The sequence below is a fragment of the Hyperoodon ampullatus genome (genome assembly GCF_949752795.1).
Source record: "Hyperoodon ampullatus genome assembly, chromosome: 5".
Classification (NCBI taxonomy): domain Eukaryota; kingdom Metazoa; phylum Chordata; class Mammalia; order Artiodactyla; family Ziphiidae; genus Hyperoodon; species Hyperoodon ampullatus.
The window spans coordinates 126,241,241-126,266,945 of NC_136918.1; the positions used below are offsets into that span (position 1 = coordinate 126,241,241).

General features: G+C 33.7%; 1 pseudogene across 1 annotated transcript in view; it reads right to left on the reverse strand.

Moving 5' to 3' along the window:
• The window catches only part of LOC307053819 (large ribosomal subunit protein uL1m-like), a 120,886-nt pseudogene that overhangs the window by 76,184 nt on the left and 18,997 nt on the right, over positions 1 to 25,705 (reverse strand). Inside the window, exon 2 of the transcript in view lies at positions 24,636 to 25,360. The product of the transcript in view is annotated as a large ribosomal subunit protein uL1m-like (transcript). The remainder of the gene's footprint in view (positions 1 to 24,635; positions 25,361 to 25,705) is intronic.

The following is a 25,705-nucleotide window of genomic DNA, read 5'->3' on the forward strand; positions in this document are numbered from 1 at the left end:
CAAATAAGAGAATAGTCATTAGTTTGAGAGTTTTAGAGTGCCCTTAATATTTAAATTTGTATTTTTTTTTGTTTTTTCCTTTTTTATTTTAATAGAGTAAGTTTAGGGTTTTTATTTTAACATCACTTGATTACTGTGCAAATAAGATAAACCCTGAGAAAAAATGATAAATTACTCAAGATAAAGTAATCAGGTTTTATGTTTTTAATATGTTTTTTCATGCCTCCAGTTCTACAATTTGTCACAATTTTGTAAAATATAGTCTATCTCAAGGGAAGCAAATGACTTGTTGGTTAAATTTCTTTTACTCTCCCCTATGTATCTTCATGCTTTTCACGCTGTCCCAAGCAAACATACTAGGAATATGAAAGCAAAAAACCTCAAGGTGTGATACCTTCTCAGTTGGTATCTGTGATTGATGGAATATTTATTTAGATGAAAAAAAGTTTGTTCCTACTCATGAACCAAGGTGATTGAAACAGGAAACAGAAGTCATTTAAAGGTGATAAATAGTCCTGTCATCCAAAAAGCACACTTAAAAATCTATGTTTAGTTTAATGCATACTGTTAAGCCACTTCAATTATGGGTTTTAACATGAGATGTTTACATTTTTCCCTTAAAATTGATACATTTTTCATGGTAATGATAAGTAAATCCACATACTCATATTATGACAGGTTGACACAGGAAATCACTGAATTCATTTAATCCCCTTGGAATTGTATCCAGCTAGGAACAAGAAGAAGCTACAAAACAGTGCCTTAAACAAATTGTAACAGTACTATTTCCTCAAGTACAGGAAAGTCAGAGTAGCGAGTTCAGGATTAGACCACGGGGTCACAGTGCCATCAAGTGACACTAGCTCCTCAACACATGTCCTGTCCTTGATTCTGGTGTAAGTCTCATTTCTATGTTCTCCAGATGGCTGTCAGAACTCCAGGTATCACATCAGTGTTTCAGCTATAAAGAAAGAAAAGAGCAAAAGGGAAGAATGCCCCTGAGCCCCTGGAAGTTCCCTTGGGACTTCCACCTTTATCTCATTGGCCAAAATGTGTTACATGACAAGAAGTGGGAAAACAAATTTTATTAACATTTTTTAAAAAAAACTTGCCTCATTAACAGTACAAATAACATCAGACTTCAGTGGTAAGAAAGAAAAGAGGATATTAGGTAGGCACTTAGCAGTCTTGCCACATTTATTAGTGTGAGAGAATCTTGTTTTGAAAACCAGTTTAGTTCTTATAAAGAAAGAATAACATAACTGAATAAGATTAAGTTCAAAATTAAGCATATATTTTTAAGCGGAAGATGGCCTGCATAGGGCTGAAAAGATTAAGAAGTATGTTGAATCTTCCTTTTAGTTCTCCCAAAATCATATCCACTTTCACAGGTTTCAATATTTTTATTCTGAAAATACTCAGGGTACATAACTGTAACCCTCTCTTTTTCATTCATTATTCAGAGAAAGTGGATATCTGATGCCCAGATGCTATCTGTGCGATATACCCCATATCCCAAACTGCATCTGTTTCCAACTTCTCTGTTCCTCCCAATCGCAGGACCATTCTCTGTCACTTAGAACCCCACAGTTAGTGTTGGCTCAACTTTCTTTTTTGCCTCTCATATCCAATTATTTTCCAACCCCTGTGGTTTCTACCTCTAAAATTCATACTGTAGTTCACATTTCCATTCTTTTTTAAAATTTTATCTTATTTTTATACAGTAGGTTCTTATTAGCTATCTATTTTATACATATTGGTGTATATATGTCAATCCCAATCTTCCAATCCACCTTCCCTCCCCTGTTTTCCCCCCTTGGTGTCTATACCTTTGTTCTCTACATCTGTGTCTATTTTTGCCTTGCAAACGGGTTCATCTGTACCATTTTTCTAGATTCCACTTATATGTGGTAATATACGAGATTTGTTTTTCTCTTTCTGAGTTACTTCACCCTGTATGACAGTCTCTAGGTCCATCCACATCTCTACACATACCTAATTTCATTCCTTTGTATGGCTAAGTAATATTCCATTGTATATATGAACCACATCTTTATCCATTCACCTGTCGATGGGCATTTAGTTTGCTTCCATGAACTGGCTATTGTAAATAGTGCTGCAATGAACATTGGAGTGCATGACTCTTTTTGAATTATGGTTTTCTCAGGGTATATGCCAAGTAGTGGGATTGCTGGGTCATATGGCAATTCTATTTTTGGTTTTTTGAGGAACCTCCATACTATTCTCCATAGTGGCTGTATCAATTTACATTCCCACCAACAGTGCAAGAGGGTTTCCTTTTCTCCACACCCTCTCCAGCATTTGTGTTTGTAGATTTTCTGATGGTGCCCATTCTAACCGGTGTGAGGTGATACCTCATTGTAGTTTTGATTTGCATTTCTCTAATAATTAGTGATGTTGAGCAGCTTTTCATGTGCCTCTTGGACATCTGTATTTTCTCCCATTCTGAGGGTTGTCTTTTCATGTTGTTTATGGTTTCCTTGGCTGTGCAAAAGTTTTTAAGTTTCATTAGGTCCATTTGTTTACTTTTGTTTTTATTTCCCATATTTCCATTCTTATGCCACTATCCTCCTGATTGAGATTCTGCAACGTTCAGTATTCAACCAGTTATTTTCCAAATTTTGTTACAATCATTTCACTTTCTTAATAAAAACCTGGAAACAATTACAATTCCTACTGAAATGAAAAGACCTCACACTAGCTTTCAAGCCTCTCAATAGCATCACTATTTTCCAGCCTTAATGTGTATGGTTCCTCTATGCTGACCTTTATTGCAGCAAAACTTGATTTTTTTTCATACATTGTTTGTTTTGCCAATACCTGAACTTTTGCTCACACTATACTTGTCTGCCTAGTGAACTCTAGCTATTTTTTCTACCTGTTGACATTTTAGTCATTCCTCAAGTTCAAACTCAATACTGCTCTCTCTATTAAAGGTCTTGATTTATCCAAGAAACTCTGGCTTTTCCCTTCTTTTGACCTCAATGCATTTTATTTTTATTTTTTTAAAAGATTCAACTTACTTGACTTTTAATAGAAGGGATTAGATATTCTTATATTCCCTGAACTAGGTTGCATTTCTCAAGGTATAAGGCTAATTATATAGTCCTCTTCTGCTCAGCACAATATGGAAACGAGGTCTACCTATATGCCCAGAATTGTGGACACTTTGGTAATTTTTGGTATTGTGTATCAGAACCAAATAGCTCCCAGGTTCCTTATCAGAGTCTAACTTCTGTTTACCACTCAGTAGCAGCCAGAGTGAAGAGTGACTTCAGCAAATAAGATCAGACAGAAAAGATGGCACTAAGACCTGGTCCCAGGCCTCTAAAGCTGTAAGTGATAGCACTAATCAAAATTATTTTTAACTTATTCTAAGTATTAAATTAGATAACAGCTATGAAATTACTACAGGAATATTAATGTGCTTTAAAAAATTTACTTCTAGTTATAAAAATAGGCAAAATTTTGTTGCTAGGACCCTGAAATAACATTTGCTGATAAAGGGAAACACAGAATTAAAAAAAAAAATCTCATACATACATGTGTATATATATATATATATATATATATATATATATATATATATATATGTAAGAACCGTCATTAAAAAATATTTTTTTTGCTTGTAACTAGGTGGCGAAACCAAGATATCCATGTTTTGTTGTTGTTGTTCTTTCAATTCCCCTTTGAAAACAGTGGGGAAATAGATTAAGTGCCCATTAGAAAGCACAGAACTGGCTTGAGTGATTGTAATCCTCACCAGCCATTGAGGAATAAATGGTGATAGACAACATTTGAAACAAAAAAGGTATTTTCTATACATTTCACCAATATCACTAACTTATAACCCTCTACACCCCCCAAAAAGACAGAATAATTCCACTTATTATGTATGTGCATGGGCTATAATTTAAATACTTCCTGTTAATGCAAGACATTGCTTGTCTTATCTACCTAGTAATTAAATTGCTATTAACTCTTTGTTATCAAAGCCATTTGGCAGTACAGTCTTCTGTTGCAGTTAGTGATTTAGACACTTAAACTCCAGACTTATATATCCAACTCCTACTCAACCTTTCTATTTGCACTATAGCTACTCTTAACTTAGCATGTTCCAAAGTTAACATGACATCATCATCTTCTACCTTGCTTTCCCATCTCAGTTAATGACAAGTTCACACTTCTAGAAGCTCAAGGTCAACATTATTTGAGTCTTTTCTTACTTTCACACTTCACATTATTTTTTCAGTAAATTGTATTTTCTTTATCTTTAAAAGTTGTCCTGAATCTGGTCATTTGTTTCTATTTTTTCTACTAACTCTAGTCCAAAACATGTTTCCCTCTTCCCTGGATTATTGAAACATCCTCCTAGTTGGTTTTACTCATTTTTCATTTACTGTAATCCAAGTTATTCTGAAAATAGAAGTCAGAATGATTCTTTTAAAATAATAGATCATGTTCCTTTCCTGCTAAAAACCCTCTAGTGGATCCCTAGTCATGCAGAATAACAGCAAAATTCTACATATAGGCCTAATCCGGCCCTACCTGTTCTAATGCCCATGTAACTCTTTAACTTTTCCTACTCTTCCTGTACACTCACTTCATCCCAAGGACTGACCTTGATTTCCTGGATCCAGTGGTAACCCAAAACTGCATGTTAGTGTTGATTATTAAATTTTGAGAAAAAGTTCCCTGGTGGCCTAGTGGTTAGGATTCTGGGCTTTCACTGCTGTGGCTCGGGTTCAGTCTTTGGTCAGGGAACTGAGATCCACAAGCAGTGTAGTCAAAAAAAATAAAAATTAGAAAGCCAGTTATCAAACCCAGTCATTGTTAAAAGTTAAATTATATACTAAATGTAAAATAAATTATGTTAAAAAATGAGTAAAATATACTTAAAACTCATCAATTACTAATCATTTTACTACATTTTACTATAATCTCTATTCTGCAGGTTATTTACATCTATCATACCTCTATCCAGACCTATTATATATGTATGATAGAGAGATTATATAATGATGTCTGAATTCAGTGACTCATTTTGATAAGTTGAAATTGACCATGACCGTAATATTTGTACCATAAGAAATCATGAAATCTATAAGTCAGTAATCTCCTTTTAATCTGGTTATTAAACCTTCACCACTGCCCAGAATACACTATTAATTTGCATTTATCTCCCTCTGAAAAACATTCCTCTAGGATATTTTTATGATGGCTTCCTAATACACCTCAGGTTTCTTCTCAGATATACTTTCTCAGTGAGACATTCTCCAAACATCTTATTTTAATCATATCTCATCTCTGATTTTTCCCCCTTATTGACTTTATGATGTTCTTATATTTGATATATTTTACTATAAAATATTCCTATGAAGATTTCATGTGAGTCATGAATTCTGGATCTTTTGTCCAATGCTACAGCTCCAGCATTTAGAACAAAGCTTAGCCTATATGCTTAAAAGATGTTTAATTGGGATAGGGAGAGTGGGAGGGAGGGATACACAAGAGGGAATAGATATGGAGATATGTATATGTATAGCTGATTCACTTTGTTATAAAGCAGAAACTAACACACCATTGTAAAGCAATTACATTCCAATAAAGATGTTGAAAAAAATGATGTTTAATTTAAAAAATATATTATTTTCTAAAACTCTGCCTTCTGATCTGTTGATTTTTCCTGGAGATGATAATATAATCTGAAAATAATGCCTGTATTAGGCAATAAAATTTTTCAGTGAATTCTGAAGAAAAGATATGCTATGCCCTTTGACTCTAAAAAATAAAATAGAAAGTAATGACAAAAATCTTATATATTTGGAAACCAAATTTCCAGTTATTAAATATTCCTACATAAAAATAAATTCTATTATAAATTTTAAAATATTTTGAAAGTATACTGATGAGATATGACATGTCAAATGCCTAAGACATATGTAAAGTAATACACAGGAGGAAAACCTATGGCTTTAAATATTGATTTAGAAATAGCAGATACTGCAACTAAATAAGATAAGCTTTTATTATAAAAAGTTGAGAATCAAATAAAGAAAATAGTAAAGTTAAGGACCAAAGTAATAAAGGGAGAAAAACAAAGACAAAATTAGAAATTAATAAAACCAAAATTTGCTTCTTTGAAAAATATATGAAGAGAAATTTGGCATAAATTAATGAGAAAATAACAGATAAGGTTCAATAAACAAAATATAGAATGAAAGATAACTATAAACACACCAAAATAATATTTTAAATGAAATTAAGTATATATTAAGAAAATTGAAAATATAAATATTAGCTTTTAAAATCCAATATTTAATTTAGGCATGATGCATCATAATCAGATTTTTTCAAAAATCCAGTATTTGCACAGAATCAATATTTAGATCAAACTTGTATTGGTTGAAAATGTCTAAATTATCAGGAGTTTTAGTACATGTAGATTGTCAATCAAGAAAAAATGTGCCTCAAAGGTGAGTTTCTGGAATATTGCATTTATTTTAACTATTTCACTTTTCTCCCTTCTATGAGTTAGCTAAACATTGACTGGTCTTCGTAGTTGTGAGTTGTGGAGGTTAACAAAGAACACCCACATAAGAACGAACAGAAGGTATTTCTTCAAAGCTTACAGTAACAAGGGAGTTTTAACCATTGACACTTGCACCTGACTGAGATTCAGAGGCAGGCAGGGAAGTGGGAAAGCTTTATAGAGAGAAAAGCCAAGGCTTCAGCTCTCCTCTAATTGGAGGTTGTTGGGACGAGGAAGCTACAAGCTGGCTTATAAGAAGCAGGCCATCCTACATGATTGGTCTGGGGAACATATTTGGCCTTCTCCATTTGATCCTGATTTGGAAGCTGGGCCAAAAAACAGGGAAAGTGGCAGTCATCGATCAATTCTGAGCTTCCTGGGTCGATTGTTTCAAATGTTGTGCTTTGGCTTCTTGGACTGTTACTATAGAGGTTGTGGGTCAAAGTTCTATTGTGATATGTAGTCTGGCCATTTTTCTGTATCTTTTGTCTCTCAAGGGATACCAGCTCTGAACTGATTTACATCTATTTTAACCAACCTCCTCATCAATCAGAACATTATATATCAAGGATACTTAAATGTGAACTTTCAAAGTGTCTTAATTAGTTGGATAAAAGTTACAAAATTATATCAGTGTTAATGACAGAGCAACTTTTTTATAGAAAAAAATGTCATTCAATGAAAACTATGCAGTGACTAGAGGACAGCCCACTCCAGGTCACATGATTCTAGTCTTTCATAGTCTTTGAGCCATTTTACAACTTTTCATTGTCTACATTCAGCACTCCCTGCTGGTTTATCTGATTAAAACTTTTTTTATTGTCTTTGAGCTATTTTACAGTTCTGTACAAATATGGCTGTTTTTCTCATTCTGCCCTGGCCAAGTTACAATACCTTTCTGTTTCCCTCATAGAATGAAGTTAAAAAAGCTTTTATGATTTGTTCATTGTTATATCTGTATGAGAGTCATAATTTTATCTTTTTTTTTTTTCCTGAAAAGCATCTTTTAACACAACCCTTGATCTTATATGAAGAATTACTTAGATGGAGTAAGACATATGTAACAAAAAGTTATTTGATATACCCTGAGTGTTCACAGTGTCTCAAACGAGTCAGATCATTTAGAATGAGGACCTGTGGTTGTAAAATACTGACTAAAGCCAGTAGTACTTGACTCTACTAATGAAACTCAGTCCCCCTAAAACCGTGTTCCATTACTGTTTATTATTAATCTCTCTATCCAAAACTTTATTCTCTTTCTTGTCTCCTCTGACCTCAATCCTATACTAACTGAGCATTAATTAACCAGGGTCAGATGACTAAAACTTTTGTTGATAACATTGTTAATGCACTAAAATTGCTACTATAGATATAATTATTAATGTACCAACTCAGGTTGTTTCTTCAGGGCAAGATGAGATAACAGACCCTGGAGCCACGGACCACCTGGCGTAAGAATCATAAACCAGAGACAACCTGAATCCAGAAATTATGATTAAGAAATGTCACAGAACTGTCACAAGACAAAGATTAATCCCAGCTTCTTTGTTTTTCCACTTAAAAAAAAATCCAAACTCAAAGACCAAGTTGAAGAGCATTTGAGGCTTGTCTCCCACTCCCTTGCTTGGTGCCCTGCAATAAACACTGTGCTTTCCTTCACCACAACCTCTTGTCAGTAGATTTTCTTTGCTGTGTCAGGCAAGCAGACCACAGTTGGGTTCAGTACACTCAAAGCATTGGTGTAAGGTTTATTTATAGATGAGGTTCCCTGAGCTTTAACCTTTGATTTATTTCACAGAATTAAGCCCAGAAACCTAATTTTTTAAAAAGCTGCCCATAATCACAAAGCACACATCATATGATGACAATGACTATCCATAAATTACTCAAATGATAATTTAATATGCTTCTAAATGGTTTGGCATGAATACTAGAGATTCCATTAGCTCCATTTACTTTTATTATTTTACAGCTTCACTTCCAGAAACACAGAGGCCATTTCCACAACTAAAAGGCCAAAAGATTTTCAGTGTATAACACTTCATCAAGAGGCCTAACCTCAACCAAAATAGTCAATCTATTTAAAAAGTTATTTCAGAAAATCTTCCCCAACATTGCAATAAAATCTGTAGTCATTGTTGGTAATGATAACTTGTTATTCTTTATTACTAAATTGAAGGTTTCCTTACTACCCATTTATTGGCTTTGTGTCTTTTTTTCATGTTAATATGAGCTGATTACTGTTCTTTAGGCTTTTTCTTTGATAAAATGGATGAATTCAATTGAATGAGTTGTGATTTCATAAAGAGTTTATCTGCAAAATAGGATATTTTTGTACTCTGCTTTGCAGCTCTAAAGAAGTAAGGAATTACATACTATGGGGAAAAAAATGGACTCTCCTAAATATTTTTTTATATTCCTTTTAAATAAGAGAATTTTATATCATCATGAGTCTTTAGTTTTGTAGGGGTTTATTTTATTAGTAATTGAATAAATAAGCAGGAAAAAATAACCTTTGAAATCTGGTCTCCAGAATAAGTCTGAGTGCATACTTGGACTGTCTCCCAAATTAGTAAAAGCTTTATTAAATAGTTGCATATTTTTTTTTTTTTAGTTTCTGTACTTTTGCTATCCTAAGGATATGTGATTTATCCTCTCATCTTATAGATACACACACTTAAACAACAACAGCTCAGTCATTATTTCCTAAATTTATTCATCATTTTGTGCAAAATTACCAAGGTATATAACAAAGTAGTTAAAATTGAGGATGTTGGTAGAAAAATATATCATTAATAGAATTAGTTAAATAAATTAATGCAATTAAATTAAAATAATATTAATTACATTATTACTTAATTTATAATTATGATTACAGCAAATGGTCTACTTTTAAAAATGATTATGATTGCACACTCTGTGACTTTGAGAATTTTAGAAATATATTCCCCCTGTATGGACAAAACATGTGAGAGACTAAGTAAACAAAAGGACCATATACAAAAGTAGAACTCTGATCCTCAACATGCAGCAACCAGACTAGGAAAATAACTCATTATCTACAGGAAACCAGCCTTCTATTTATAAGTCAGACTAGTAGTAAATAAGACCACTATCTCTAGTAATAATCCAGGAATGCAAATAAAAACCTTTGTAACAAGGGGGCTCAAATTGCCAGGACCTAACTAATACCTGACAGCTTCCCTAGTTTTGTCCCTGTTTCCATCATAAGACTAACCAATAAAAGCCAAATGTGCGCCCCAAACCAATTACATAGGATGCTGTTTCTAGTCAGCCCACCTCCAGCTTCTCCATGCCAACAGCCTCCAATCAGGTTACACCTGCAGCCTTCACTTCTTCCACCATAAACTCCTCTGCTTGCCTTTGAGTCTTTGCCAAAATCAAAATGGTGGTGGCTACAGCTCTGAATAAATAGTCTCTGCTTTGTCTTCATTTATTTCCACATATATTTTAATCTTTCTTGAAAGTTTTCTCCATGATTAAACAATAAACCTATATATAGGAACAGGGAGGCAGAGATCTACTCTGGACCTTTGCAGAATCTAATGCAACTGAATTTGCTAAAAGTCTTAAAGTATATTCACAGAGAAGAATGAGTTAAAAGGGTAAAATAGATGCTAATTATCAAATTATTACCATGTATGAAACACAATTCTAAGTTATTTACCTTATTTTAGCCACAAATCAACTCTTTGAGAGAGTGCCTCTTATTATTATTATTTTAAAGATGAGGGAGTTGAGAAATTTGAGATGTTAAATTACTTAATTAAACTCTGAAATATATCAAAGTCTTAAATCTATCAGGTAGCAGAGCCAGAATTTAAACCTTGGCAATCTAACTCTGTAGTTTGTACACTTAACCAATGCATTAGACTGAATCTAAAATTAAGAATTACCCAAAATTCTGTAGTCTATTTGTGAATTTTTAAACACTTCCACAGAATGTAGAAGCTATGAAGAAGCTACACTGTAGCTATAATATAAGCTCTGTTATTGCTTATTTGCATAACTTTAGTTTGGATTACACAGAAATGCTAAAATAGTTTTATAAAATAAGCTTTGAATTAACCATTAACTTTCTGTTTACAGAAATTCATAGAAATATGGCACTAGAAGGTGAAGTTTCTTGAATCTCAAAAAAATATAGCTACTGGCTTAAAAATTTAAAGTTGAAGCAACAGCTGTTTACAAAACAAACATATGCTTAAGTTATAGTTTATATTTTCAAACACTTGTTATGAAATATAACTTATACCATAAACTTCATGATGCTATAACAATTAAATATTGTAAAATAAATCTTATCACTCTATAATTTCTAAAATTACCACACAATTATTTTCTATATGTTTATATATGATAATAAGTACCTCCACCTGTCAAAAATTAATTTAGAACAACTTTTTTTTTCTTGTATCATTCTCCAATCTTGAAGCCCTGAAATCTTTGATAAGAGTCCAGTTTCTTTCCTGCTATTAAAATTCATTTGGAGGTGACCCAGATCCTAGAGTCAGACCTTGAATTAATCAGCTCAAATTGCTGTAACAAAACACCATAAACTAAGTGGCTTAAACAACAGAAACTTATTTCCTCACAGTTCTGGAGGCTGGAAGCTGAAGATTAGGGTTCCAGTATATTTGGGTTCTGGTGAGAGCTCTCTTCCTGGCTTGCAGACTGACACCTTCTCACTATGTACTCACATGGCAGAAGCAAACTCTGGTATCTCTTCTTATAAGAGCACAAATCCCATGATAGGGGCTACATCTTTGTGACTTTATCTTATCCTAATTACGTCCCAAAGTCTCCATCTCCAAATACCAGCAGATTGTGAGTTAGGGCTTCAAAATATAAATTTTGAGTGGGGAAACAAGTATTCAGTCCATAACAGACATCTAAAGCTTCAGGCTCTCTTTCTGGATTCAAATGCATCTTAAGGTAGGGACTTAGGAATGACTCATAAGTTTCAGGAGTTTAGCTTCTTCAAACCTATTCTCAATTATTTTGAAATCACTACAAAACACATCCGAAACTTGATTGATCCAAGACCTTCTTTATTATCATCAATCTTCCACCCCTTTTCCCCTGAGGATTCACTCTTATACTATGGAGACTCAACCTAAACTTTTTTTCAATTTTCCTTTATGATTTTTATTCTTTTCTTCTGATAACAATATATATATTTTCATACTTAAAGCCAATAACTCTCTATTTCCCCTTTAATTAAACTTTGCAAAGAGACATGAATTTTTTTCTAAATTAAAAACTGCAATGTTAACAATTGTAACTGTTGTATTTTGTTTTCTTTTTAACTTTTTATTTTATATTGGAGTATAGTTGATTAAAAATGCTGTGATAGTTTCAGGTGTACAGCAAAGTGATTCACTTATACATATATTATACATATATCTATTCTTTTTCAAATTATTTTCCCATTTAGGTTGTTACATAATATTGAGCAGAGTTGCCTGTGTTATACAGTAAGTCCTTGTTGGTTATCCACTTTAAATATAGCAGTGGGTACATGTCAGTTTCACACTTCCTAACTATCCCTCCCTCCCACCCTTCCGGAATAGTATGGGATCTTCAGCTTTGCAAACATTATCAGTGGTTTATTATGCTCCAAATGATGAAAGAACAATCAATGAGATTCAGTGTTGCCATTCATACTATTTGACAACAATATGTATTAGAATGATTAAGCTTAGTGAACATTAAAAAAAATTTTATACATCTTTATTGGAGTATAATTGCTTCATAATGCTGTGTTAGTTTCTGTTGTACAAAAAAATGAATCAGCCATATGAATACATATATCCCCATATCCCTCCCTCTCGAGCCTCCCTCCACCTTCCCTATCCCACCCCTCTAGGTCATCACAAAGCACCAAGCCGATCTCCCTGTGCTATGTGGCTGCTTCCCACTAGCTATCTATTTTACATTTGGTAGCATATATATGTCAATGCTAATCTCTCACTTCATTCCAGCTTACCCTTCCCCCTCCTCATGTCCCCAAGTCCATTCTCTACGTCTGCATCTTTGTTCCTGTACTCCCCCTACGTTCATCACAACCATTTTTTTTTTTTTTTAGATTCCATATATATGTGTTAGCATACAGTATTTTTCTCTTTCTGACATACTTCACTCTGTATGACAGACTCTAGGTACATCCACCTCACTACAAATAACTCAATTCTGTTCCTTTTCATGGGTAAGTAATATTCTATTGTACATATGTGCCACATGTTCTTTATCCAGTCATCTGTTGATGGACATTTAAGTTGTTTCCATGTCCTGGTTATTGTAAATAGTGCTGCAGTGAACATTGTGGTACATGTCTCTTTTTGAATCATGGTTTTCTCAGGGTATATGCCCAGTAGTGGAAAAAAAAATGAGACAACAATAAATGCTGGAGAGGATGTGGTAACTGTTGCATTTTGCATATCAGAAATGGATATGTGCTTCTTCCTAAAACAAATATTGATTACTGAAAGCAAAATGTTGCTGAAATTGAGTGTGGTTGAAGAAAAAAGTAGGCCCCGATTTTTTTCCCAAATAAGGGCAATTCATTTTCATTTAGTCTTTTTAAAAATGTGCTTGCAAAATGACAATGAAATGAGAGATTGAAGCAATTATCCACATCATTCAGGTCAAATAGACTCTCATTAAATAAGTGCAGTTGGTATGAGTAGAAATGGTAGCTTGAAGGCTATGTCCCTCACATATTACACTATGAAAATAGATTGCTTCTTCAGTGCATTTATTTTAAAACAGTCTACATCTCATCTAATAAGTGAGTTTATTTGAAATGTTACATGGTAGCTTACAGTCATAAATTACACTTCCTTAGCCATTTAACATAATTAAAATCTATTTACACTCATCAAACTCACAAAATTGTAGTAAAATAGGTCCTTAATGTAAATGTTTTATTTGAGGGCCTGACATCCTGGATGGACATCCTGCAGCCTCCTACACCCCTCCTCAGGAATAGGTCAGGAAGAATGACCCACAGGCACCAATGGATGTGAAATAAGTTTTTTACTCACAGAGTAAATAGCAAAATGATTCCTCAAAAAGAACCCACCATTTTTTTTTTGTTTGAATGAAACAAAATTTGGGGGTCGGGCAGTTGGCTCTGGCTTTTATTGTGGTTAGATGTTGGAGCCAAGGTGAAGCTTTTCTGGGCCTGAGTTTGAATGATCTGAATTTCCCAAAGGTACCAATGGAGGGAGCTCAGGGGCTTGCGGTAAACTGGCTTATCCAGGTGTGGGGCAAAAGGGAACGGAGAGGGGTGGATCTTGAAAGCTGCCAGCAGTCAAGCATCAAAAACTATGTCAGATCCTTTATTATAGACAGGACAGCATTCAGCTGTGGGAGGTTTCTGGAGTACATAGTGATAAATTTATAAATTATATTGAATTATACAAATTCAAATGCTTTTATAATGTTCATACATTTATCTGTACATTCCTAATTTTGGAAATGATTCTAGTAAAATAATTATAGACATTCACAAATATTTTCATATAAGGGTTTATTTTAATATTGTAAGATTGCATGACAAATGAACACAGATTCAGATATCTCAAACTCAGCAATGATTAAATTAACAATTTTATATTCTACAATTATTTATTTTATATAGTTAATAACTTTTATACCAGCAGATATTTAATAATGGATATTTTATAAAGGTACTTTTACCCAAGGCAATGATCAGATTATAATCATGAATGATATGAGGATTATACACCTTATATACAATATGATACTCTGTGCATGTGAATATATGCATGTGCATTGTTTTAGAAGGAAATATACTACATTACTAGGGGTTACTCTAATTGGTTAGATCATAGATTATATATATATATATATATATATATATATATATATATATATATATATATATGATACTATTTTACTTCATTTACTAAATTAATGAATTATAAATGTTTCTACATAAATAGTAAAAAGGAAAGAGTAGTCATTTTTTCTGCTGAACGTGTATCACAGAATGCCTTTTGGTTTTCTTGTATAATTGGAAAAAAGTTTACAGTAACTCTAAGGACACTTGTTATTTAGAAATATACGTGTATATTAAAAATCTTACTTTACAGTGAAACCAAACTATATTAGCTATTTTATTATACTTAGAATTTGACATTCATATTAATATTGGTAATCTAGAAATTTTATAGAAAGATTATATTAAGCCTCTAGGTTTCTAAGTAGGAATTCTATACTGGACAGAGAAACTGCTGGGCATGTGAAATAACAATTAGAGGCTCTGCAGGACACTTTTTTCCTATATAAATTGGAGAATTTAGTCAACTTAATAAAAATGAAAGAACTATCAAAAAGTAAAATACATAGTTTTATGTGTTTCCCAAATGTTCAATTTCTAATTACCATGAATCCTGGCATCCGACTACTGTTTTTTGCTTTATTATTTTGCTCAGAGCTCGTGCTCTCTATGGAGAGTGACTCTGGATACATGGGTGGGATTTCTTTCTCCTTTCCTTCCTTCTTCCCGCCTTCCCTCTCTCCTTCCCTTCCTTCCTTCTTTCCTTCCTTTTTCCTTCCTTCCTTCCTTCTTTCCTTCCTTCTCTCCTTCCTTCCATCCTTCCTTCCTTCCTTCCTTATTTCCTTCCTTCCATCTCTCTCTCTCTCGTTCTCCCCCTTTTTCATATTTTATATTACTGTGCAGAAAAGATCTAAAATGGTTGCAATCACTTCCATAAACATATAGCATAAAAATTATAATTATAATGACATCATTCATCATTTGGCCACATAGAATAATGGAAAAATGAGCATTTCACAGATTTTTGAGACGTATACTATTGTATGAAGTGTGTGACCCCAGATAACTTTTGGATCTCAATTTCCTCGTGTAGAAGATGAGAGCTATCATACCTTTAGAAGGTTTATTTATCACCTATTTGTTTGGAAGTTTCTTAACAATGTTTAGAACACATTAGACATTTATAATGCAACAGACTTTTTTTTCATTCATTCAACAAATATTTACTGAGAACTTAGCATATGCCGGGTTCTCTTCTGGTTCTTAGGAATACAGCAGTGAAGAATATAGATGATGCCCGTGGACTTTATACATTATAGGGATGCATCAATATGTTGTAGGCAGTTATCTCAGTAAAATAGAACATTATCTTATATGTTTAGAGAGTATTTCCTATGTTTAACTGGGCCTCACTGATGTAATAAATGTAAGCTACTGTTGAAAACATATACAAAATTATTCTACCTATGTGCTTGAAATAACTGATAATGACCTCTCCACAGCTATAAAAAAAAACGTTTTATATTACCTGATTTCCAGTATTCACCTATTAATCATAATTAAACGTACAGTGTGGTCTGAGAGATTTCTCAAAGAAAACATGCTGGGCAAAGTCCAGTAGGTTTCATTAAAGTAAATACAATGGTGGGTTTTATAGCTGGATTTCTCAAGATGTTCCCCCAAGAGCTAATGATGCATTGCTAAAGTGTGTGTCAATAAAAATAAATCTCAAAAGGCCCCAACAGTGGGAGCACATAACTATCTCATTCATTCAACAGAGCGATTGTAAACCTGCAGTTTGAATTCTACCCTCATGACCTATTTACCTCTTGAAGGCTCCAGTTCCAAATCCCATCACACTGGGAAATAGTTTTCAGTATACAAATTTTGGGGTGACAAATGTACAGTCTGTAGCAAATCCCTTCTCCATGTATAAATATATAATTTAGCATAAGTAAAGGGATCACTTAGTTTTGTCTCCTTCAAAAACCTCCTTTAATATTATTTCTTCAAATGTATATATGGATACATTTGGTTATTATATTTTCTGACAAATATCTATGTAATCAAAATCAACCATTTGAATGTGTGCTCAGGTGAGTTGGAATAGGGTTGATAATACTTCTGGAAATCTGAGAGAGTGTCTGAACCCTGTATTGCCAGACAAGGCAGCTTTGTTAGTACTAATGATAGAGTTAAAAATACAAGGCCTAGTCGTCATGGAGTTTACACTTCTGTGGGGAATACAGAAAATAAGAAAAAAGAAATAAATGACGTAATTTTAGATAAGTGCTAAAACAATGAAAGAGAAAAAGAGGACTGAGGATAAATTAATATGGGTAAGGGTTATTTTAGATAGGATGGATCAGAAAATTCTTTACTGAAGACAGTATTTGAAGAGGTATGTGTTGAGTATTTAATATTACACATTATTAGTTTTATCCTGAGTGTGTGCAGAGGTATTCTGAATCAAATTTCTTACTAATTACCTTGCAGTAAAATAATAAGCGTGCTATACCCTAACCTCTTTGCCTCAGGGCTTTCCCTTCAGACCATGTAACATAAGGAAAACCACTAGCCAGAGAGGTTGGAAGCTGGATTTTGAGTAGTGGTACCTCACACATAAGAGAAGCGAGAAAAAATGATTTCCTCTGCTTGTAAAGTAGAAAGAGGAAACTATCCCTCTCCCTTCCTGAAAAGATTTCTTCCTTACCTCAAACCCTGTTTAGGTAAATAAAATCTTTCCAGGAGCCAGATAGCTCTGTAAGTCTTGACTTTTACAACCTAGAGATGTCTTCCAGTTCTAGGGCGTCTTCCTTCCTGACACGTAAGAACCCAGGCAGATAGCATACAAGTCTCCCAGGCATGTGTAGCTTCACCTGGAGACCTAGTCCAGACTGCAACCACTTGGTCCTCTCAGAGACAAGAGATGTTTTATTATCCACTTGGATGAAAGCAAATAACTAGACAAATCACTACAGATATAATTATCATGCTATAAGAAGAGTCTTAGGGAACCACAGCTTGTTATAGGAGCACTTAGAAATCCAGAGAAATTCTATGTCTCCACAAGACATGAATATGTATCATGTGGCATGTTTGGGGATTGGGGCAGGGAGATGCTTGAGGTATTCCTTACTGACCACCTTTACTTTTTCTCAATTGAATATCACAAAATTAAAAGCTAATCTGACTATTTCTTGACCATCTTTTTCACAAAATAATACGTTTTGAAACAAAAATCAATACTGGAAAATCTATGCCTAAAACATTTCTCTACTGCTAAATATTGGTATAAGGACTTAAAGGTTTTCAAAAAGTAAAGTGATATAATGTTTTAGGTGGACAGTTTGTTAAACAAACATATTTGTGTATAATTTGGGAGGAGATGTAACTATTTTTCAAATGACTCAAACCAAATTCTGGGATGAATGGCAGATACACTGAGCTCAACCCAGCAAGGCAGGGCCAATAGAGTTGAAAAGGATAAAAACATCAAAGCCTGCAGCCCATTATCTGAAATTATTCCTGGAAAATATTACACAGTGTTGTTAATCAAAAAGCCTCAATCTGGGCTTCCCTGGTGGCGCAGTGGTTAAGAGTCTGCCTGCCGATGCAGGGGACACGGGTTCGTGCCCCGGTCCAGGAAGATCCCACGTGCCGCGGAGCGGCTGGGCCCGTGAGCCATGGCCGCTGAGCCTGCGCATCCGGAGCCTGTGCTCCACAACGGGAGAGGCCACAACAGTGAGAAGCCCGCATACTGCAAAAAAAAAAAAAAAAAAAAAAAAAAAAAAAAAAGCCTCAATCTAAAGATGATTGAAAGGAGCTTAGAGCAAACTCATTATTTCAGTAGATGTTTCTTGAGCGGCTCTGATGCTCAGGTCCTATAGGTGACGTAGGGAATAGTTATAAGAACTGAGATCCAGATCCATGAATGTCTGATTTTTTAAGTGCATGTTTTACTTGATGCTGCCGTAGAAAAAAAGATCTGAAAGATCTCAACCATCTTTTCTGTCACCCAGGGAAAACCCAGGCAGTTCTGTCCAAAGTGGAGGAAGTGCAGAGGGAGGGAAGAATCAGTGACAGCCCAGCCTAGATGATCTGGTGGAGAGGACTAGACAATAAGTCAAATCTCTAGGGAAAAATGACAAGATTTCAAGAAATTAAAAAAAACTATCTAAAATCCCCAGCTTATTTTTTGAATAGCCTCAGACACGCCTATTGGATTTTATTCACTAAACTCAACCCACCTGAAATGCCCTTTATATCTTCACTGCTTTATCTATCATTCCCTCTTCCTGAAAGCCCAGCTCAGTATTATAAAACCTTCAAGTTACTGCAGTGTCCTGTGAATGGCCACCTCACTACTACACTATTTCCACCATATATGTATATGAGTGTGGAGTTTTCTGAACTTGATACTGAAATCTTGCCTCACTCTTTATTTTTGTTAATACTTCTATTTTGTCTTCCAACTTTAAAACATCCTCTTTGAGGTGAAAGGTATCATGTATGTATTGACGTTCTCATTCACATCTAGCACAGTAGGTGGGCTTTTATAATTTCAAGGCTAACTATGAGAATTAAAAAAGAAATCCTAATGCCTTTTCTTCCCAAGCCGTTGAATTATGGATGTGAGAAAAAAGAAGTCCCCATGCCCCATCTGTGTTTGAGTTTTTAAGGAAGGCTTTTAGCCTTAGGGCTGGTAATGAGTAGGCAGACTGAAAAGAGGAACAAGAGTCTGAACCTATAAAGGGGATATTCTGCAATATACAACCCATTCATTTATTTGACAAAGGAGAGAATTTTGGATGAATAAAAATTACAGATTAAAAAAAATAATAAAGAGATGAAGGAAAAGCATGATATTGATCACAAAGTCCTGATGCAGAGAATGAGGAATTTATATGTTAGAGGAGAATCCAGTTTTATCCAATACAATATGAACCTCCCAGGGACACAGCTTTAAATAACAAGATCTTACATTTTAGAATTTTACATTTTTTTAGACTTGATTTTACAATTCTAAATTTTAAGGAGTAAAACACTGAACATCATATAATATAGCTATGAACAAGAATTTAAGGATCATCATGGATTTATGTATAAATTTTGATAGAGGGCTTCTCTGGTGGCGCAGTGGTTGAGAGTCCGCCTGCCAATGCAGGGGACACGGGTTCGTGCCCTGGTCCGGGAAGATCCCACGTGCCGCGGAGCGGATAGGCCCGTGAGCCATGGCCGCTGAGCCTGCGCGTCCGGAGCCTGTGATCCGCAACGGGATAGGCCACAACAGTGAGAGGCCCGCGTACTGCAAAAAAAAAAAAAAAAATTTGATGGAAACCACCCAAAAAGATAATATATCCAAAAACGTCACAGAAAAAGGATGAATTCGAGAAGAGCTAATATTGCATGATGTATGCTTTCTTTCTCAAAGTAAAAACAATGTTTTATTAAGTGTTAAGCTTTCTTCAGGAAAGATATAATATATATTTTTTCTACCATACCAAATGAATATTTTCATAGTCCTTAATAAAAATTAAAAAAAATAAAATAAAGCTAAAGACTAATATAGCTTATATTAGTCTATCTTTTTGAATTTGAATGTCCTTTCCTTGAGCTAGATATTGTTAAATTTCTATCAATGCAGATAAAAATATTATATAAAAAATAAGATTTTGAGCAATCTTTCAATTAATGATTACTATGCCATTTTTATTGTAATAAATATATTTAAATTTATTTTTAAAACAAATAATTTGCTTATGAACACAAGTGTAAGCAATTTCTTTGTCTATTTTGACATAGTATCTATAAGTAAAATGTAAGCCTCTTAAAAACACTGTGAGCCATGCCTCCGTGTCTGTGAAAATGGGACATCAGGGAATTTCACCATGTGTGGAAACAAATAAAAGACTGAGTTAAGTGTTAAAAAAAAATTCTGAAGCCAAAATGATACCCAAGTACTCTTCCTTTAACTGCATTTTCTTTTTCCAAGCTTACATTAAATGAGTTTCCAATAGAATCTAAAGAATAGCAAAGAAAATCTGCAATTTATCTGCTCCTAAGTACTTTTTAAGGAAAAAAAAAGTCAAAAAATTCACCCTTACTCTAAAATTATCAACAAAGCATATGCTGAAATTCTCTTAATTTCATCAATATCTGTCTTATCATTTCAAGATATTTACATTGGAAAAGATTGTAAATTACATACATCCCAAGGATATATTTTGGATTCAGACCTATAACATATTAATCACTCTGACAACCAACACTTATTGAACCAACGCTGAAATATAAACTATTATGGTCTGAATGTTTGTGTCTTTCAAAATTCCTATATTGAAATTCTAATGCCTGTTGTAATGGAATTAGTAAGTGAGGGCTTTGGGAAGTTCTTAAGCCATAAGTGTGGAGTCCTCATGTATGGAATTAGTACCTTATAAAAGAGACTACAGAAAAATCCCTAACCCCATGCACTAGGAAGGATACAGAGAAGGTGCCAGTTGCAAACCAAGAATATCCATGCTGGGACCTTAATCTTGAACTTCCAGTATCTAGAACTGTGAGAAATAGATTTCTTTGTTTATGAGCCACCCAGTCTATTGTATTTTGTTATAGCAGCCCAATCTGACTAAGACACAAACACAGATAGTCCTTCTAAGCACTAAACTAGACCAACTTACATTAAATATATAACAGTTCAAGCCCCATTTAGAACTAATTCTATGTTAGCAGTTCTTTCTTTTTCCTTCTCCACTCTAGTACCCCCAAGAATAAATGTTATTCTGAATCTGAATTATCTATTAAGCATTATTCTTATCTTTTTTGAACTTTTGACACTGATGTATGTGTTCCTAAAAGAAATGTATATGTATATATGTACATAAAACATATATGTGTGTGTGTGTGTGTGTATATATATATATATATATATATATATATATATATATATATGTTGTTTGTTTATGGACTTTATATAAATGAACTTTATGTAAATGTGCAAGAGTTCTTGAGTGAAGTACTAAGGAGAAACATTTCTGGATTGTAGGATATCGACATGTTTAAGTTTACTATTAATAGCAATTCACTAATTCGGTGTTCATAAAGACTCTACAGAACATTGCTACCACAAATAATCAGAAGAGACCATATATACATGTGTATATATATACATATATATGTATATATATATATGACTTTTGTAGTTGTCCAGAAGCCCAAGGGTGTCTACATTTTGTATACTCATGTTCAGTTTATGGCACAACAGAGGGCAGAAACACAATGTTAATAAGATCAGTTTCAGCACCTTTAGATCACTATAATACTGGAAATGTGTTTTTTCCTATGTCTAAGTGTGGAAATAACCACCACCCCCCAGTCAACAGTTGTAATAGAAAAACTAATTTATTCTAAAAATTATATTTAGCATTACATTTAAAGTACATAAACTATTGCTGATATTATAACTAAAAGACACCAGAAGAAATCAATTCCTAAAATATGGTACATGAAAACTACTTACTATGAACTCTATTTCTTTCCATTTATCAATATCTTGTCCTTTCTTAGATAGAACCAGCTGGCACTAATGTTTCCCCAGGGGTAGACAAGCAGAACACTATCTGAGGTCACATGAAAAGTAAACGTACTTATCCAAGTGGAAAATATGGCAAATGCATGTGTTATTCATGACACTGATTAGTTCATGAATCAATAAATATGATAAAATGTTTTCAAAGGTATACATCTACAAAGATCAGCATACACACATAAATCCGAAAGGAAGTCTTGTGAGATTGAACTGGATAATTCAATAAAAAAGGTATATTATCTGAAATATCTATGAATAAAGGGTACAAGGACTAGAGTTGTCTTGTTTTCTTGTGTGTCATGAATCATTTTCTTTGAGTGAATAAACCAAATATACAGTCAATGAAGAAATCCTTTTTTAAGTATTCAGAATTTTTTTGAATTTTATTCTCATAAAAAGTATTCAGTTAGATATCCATATGAGGAAACTGATCCTTAGAGAATCAAAGAAATTTGATCAAATTTCCCAAAGGAAAGTATAGTACTGAAACTCATGATCATTGCTGTCACAATACAAAATTTGTATTCGTCTCACTAAAGTAGGTTACCTTCGAATTCATTGAAATGCAAGATTAGCAGTCGATTACTTAAATTTCATTATAAAACATAGTACTCTCAAATTGAATTACGTTTCATGAAGTATTGAAAATAATTCCTTCTTGTGGTACTTTAATTTTCCTAGCATATCTTCAGTCTAAAGAGTACCAGCATAAGATTTAGCATTGTTATGTTACATATTTAAATTTACCTATTTAATCTGATATATTTAATCTGATTTTTATTTAAATACTTAACTGGAATTATTTTGGTTAACATTTTTTATCAGCCAGAGAGGAGTTGGATTCCTACATACTGAGTTCATGCACTCACAAAATGATTATGTTCATATTCAGAGTGACTGTTAGTTATTTGTCTTCAAAAATTATTTTTACAATGAAAATAACCTTAAAATGTCTAAAACTGAGGGCTTGAAAAAATTTAGTTGTTTGTTATTCCGTACAGAATGTGTAACCTTTAAATTAAATTTGAGAAGAATAATCAATACATAAGATGTTTATGTTTAATATAAATTTGACATGAACAGAAGTGAAACTAGAGAGAACACAGAGAGAATGGATAACTAGGTGAGAAAATATCCAAAGGGTTATCTCTACTTAGGATTTTTTATGATTTTTTCTTTATACATTCCTTCAATTTCAAAATCTCACATAAACATGAATTCAATTTATGTAAAATGTTTAAATCTTTACCACTTTTACCTCTATAATGAGTAATAATAATCCATTTTTACATACACACACACATAAACACACAAAGATATGGAAAAAGCTAAAGTCCTCTTCACAAGGCACATGGCATTTCTTGATTGGACAGCTGTGTATTTTTTATGGGAAGGTCCATATTTCCAAGGGGAGAGGTGATAGCTGTCACTTTAGCAATAGTCTCAGAGTGGGAAAAAAATATTCACAATCAATGATTAGTTATTCATTGGGTGCCCTAAGTACATGCAGAAAGGTCAAATTATTTTTAAATTGATATCTGATATTATTTGTGAAAATATCACTTAATAGAAAGGTTGAGTTTTCTGACAATTATTTTAGAGTTAGTATATATTTTATATGACACATAGCTAAGGAAGACACTTATGTGTTCAATGAAAACATCTGTAAAAGTTGGATTTCAGTCCTGTTCCTATTACCTGTTCTCCTGAGGGCATACAGTGAAGGGAAAGAAAAACCCAGCAAAAGTAGAGGGTTACTTAGGAAAATGACAACACAAAGGAGGAAGAGAAGTGAGGCTGTATGGCCAGCAAAGGTGTGAGTTGGGAAGCCACTTCTGGGTTGATGTGTTTGTCTCAAAAGAAGTAACTGGAAATTCTCCTGAGAATGCTGGTTCACGATTTATCTTCTCAGAGCAGCACAGAAGGTAGTGTTTCCTCTAGGTCTCATCTGCCAGAACAGATGCTTTTCTATGAACAGTTGTTTTATATACATTCCTTTTATATAACATCAGAGTCAGTTTACTTCTTCAGGTCATCTTGAGCAACATTCTTCTTCATTATAAGTGACAGGGAAAACAAATATATGGATTGAAGACTACTTAGCAAGATGAGAAAATCAAATGTGGGCCTCTAAAGCCTTCTAGGTTTGTACCAGGATTGTACTTTTCTGCAACAGCAGTCTCATTTCATTCAGTCCTGAGTGAAAAATCTTGCCATATTTTCCAGCATAATTTGTATACTTCTCTGCTGTGAAAGAGAACTAACCCCTAATAAAATTTTCCATTTCAGTGGAATAACAAGTTAAATACTTCCCAGTTGTACCTAAAATCTTGACATTGCTAGAAAGTTTATATTCTAAGACAAAAGAAGTTACAATTCATTGGCATTATTCTATAAAAAAAATGTAATGCACGGGGATATCATCTTGGAAGGTGGAGAGTTATTTCATATATTTAGAACTCTTCCTTTTTCTTTTTTTTTTGCAGTAGGTGGGCCTCTCACTCTTATGGCCTCTCCCGTTGTGGAGCACAGGCTCTGGACGCGTAGGCTCAGCGGCCATGGCTCACGGGCCTAGCCACTCTGCGGCATGTGGGATCCTCCCGGACCGGGGTATGAACCCGCATCCCCTGCCTCGGCAGGTGGACTCTCAACCACTGTGCCACCAGGGAATCCCGATGCCCAGTTTTAAGTAATTCAAGTATTGGGGGGATGTAATGGCCAATGGAATTTTGAATAAGCTTGGAAGATCCTTTTTTCAGTTTCTTCTTTAATGGATTAATCTCAGGCATTCCTTCAGGAACAGCCACTTAAAAATCTGCATGAATTTTATAATTCAAAATCTTCTGAATCAGATTAGCTCCTTCTGCAAATGCAGCTGCATTATCTTCTGCTATTTTAATCTTTGATGCATCCCTTGTAAATATAGCAACTTTATTGATTTCTGAAACCAATGGATATGGAAAACAAAGAACACTGGCAAATGACTCCACTTTATTTTCTTTTCCTCATATGCTGTATCCAGTGTCAAATCAAGATAAAAACCTTGCTTTGGATTAATATAATCCAGAATTTGAAATTTCTTAAGTAAGTGAATAGCTTTATTAACCTTGTATATTTGCCGTGGCTACAAGTGTTTTAAATGCATACCCTCAGGATTTAATTTCATATAGTTGTATGACTTTTGTTTAACTCATCTTTTCTTTTTTTCAATCTGATGCTTTTCCTTTGGCACCATTTTTATTTATTTATTTATTTTAAATTTTTGCAGGCTTTATAGTAGCAACACAATGTCTGTTGAGCATGTGAATGTTTACAGGACAAGAATAAAGAGATAACTGATAAACCATCTTTGAAAAGACTATGGCTTTGATGATGTATCAAGATTCTGCTGAGGTGTCATAAGGATGCCATCATGTTGACCATTTTAAATTATGTTGACCTATAACCTTTTTATTTTCAAATTTGCCAAAGCAAAGATCAATTTATTATACATTTTAATTTTAACTTTTAGGTTTTTTTTTACTATTATTATGGGGATATTGCTATATGAAAAACTCCAGGTTAAAAACAATTTATGTTCTTCTCTTTATATTGATGAAATAGAATGAGGATGTGGTTGATTTGATGAATTTTGCATAACTTGACCATTCCAATAATTCGTATCAGAAATGACGCCATTTTTCTCAGTTCTCTAGCCATCCTTAGAAGCACATCTTTAAGGAGATTTTGAGGC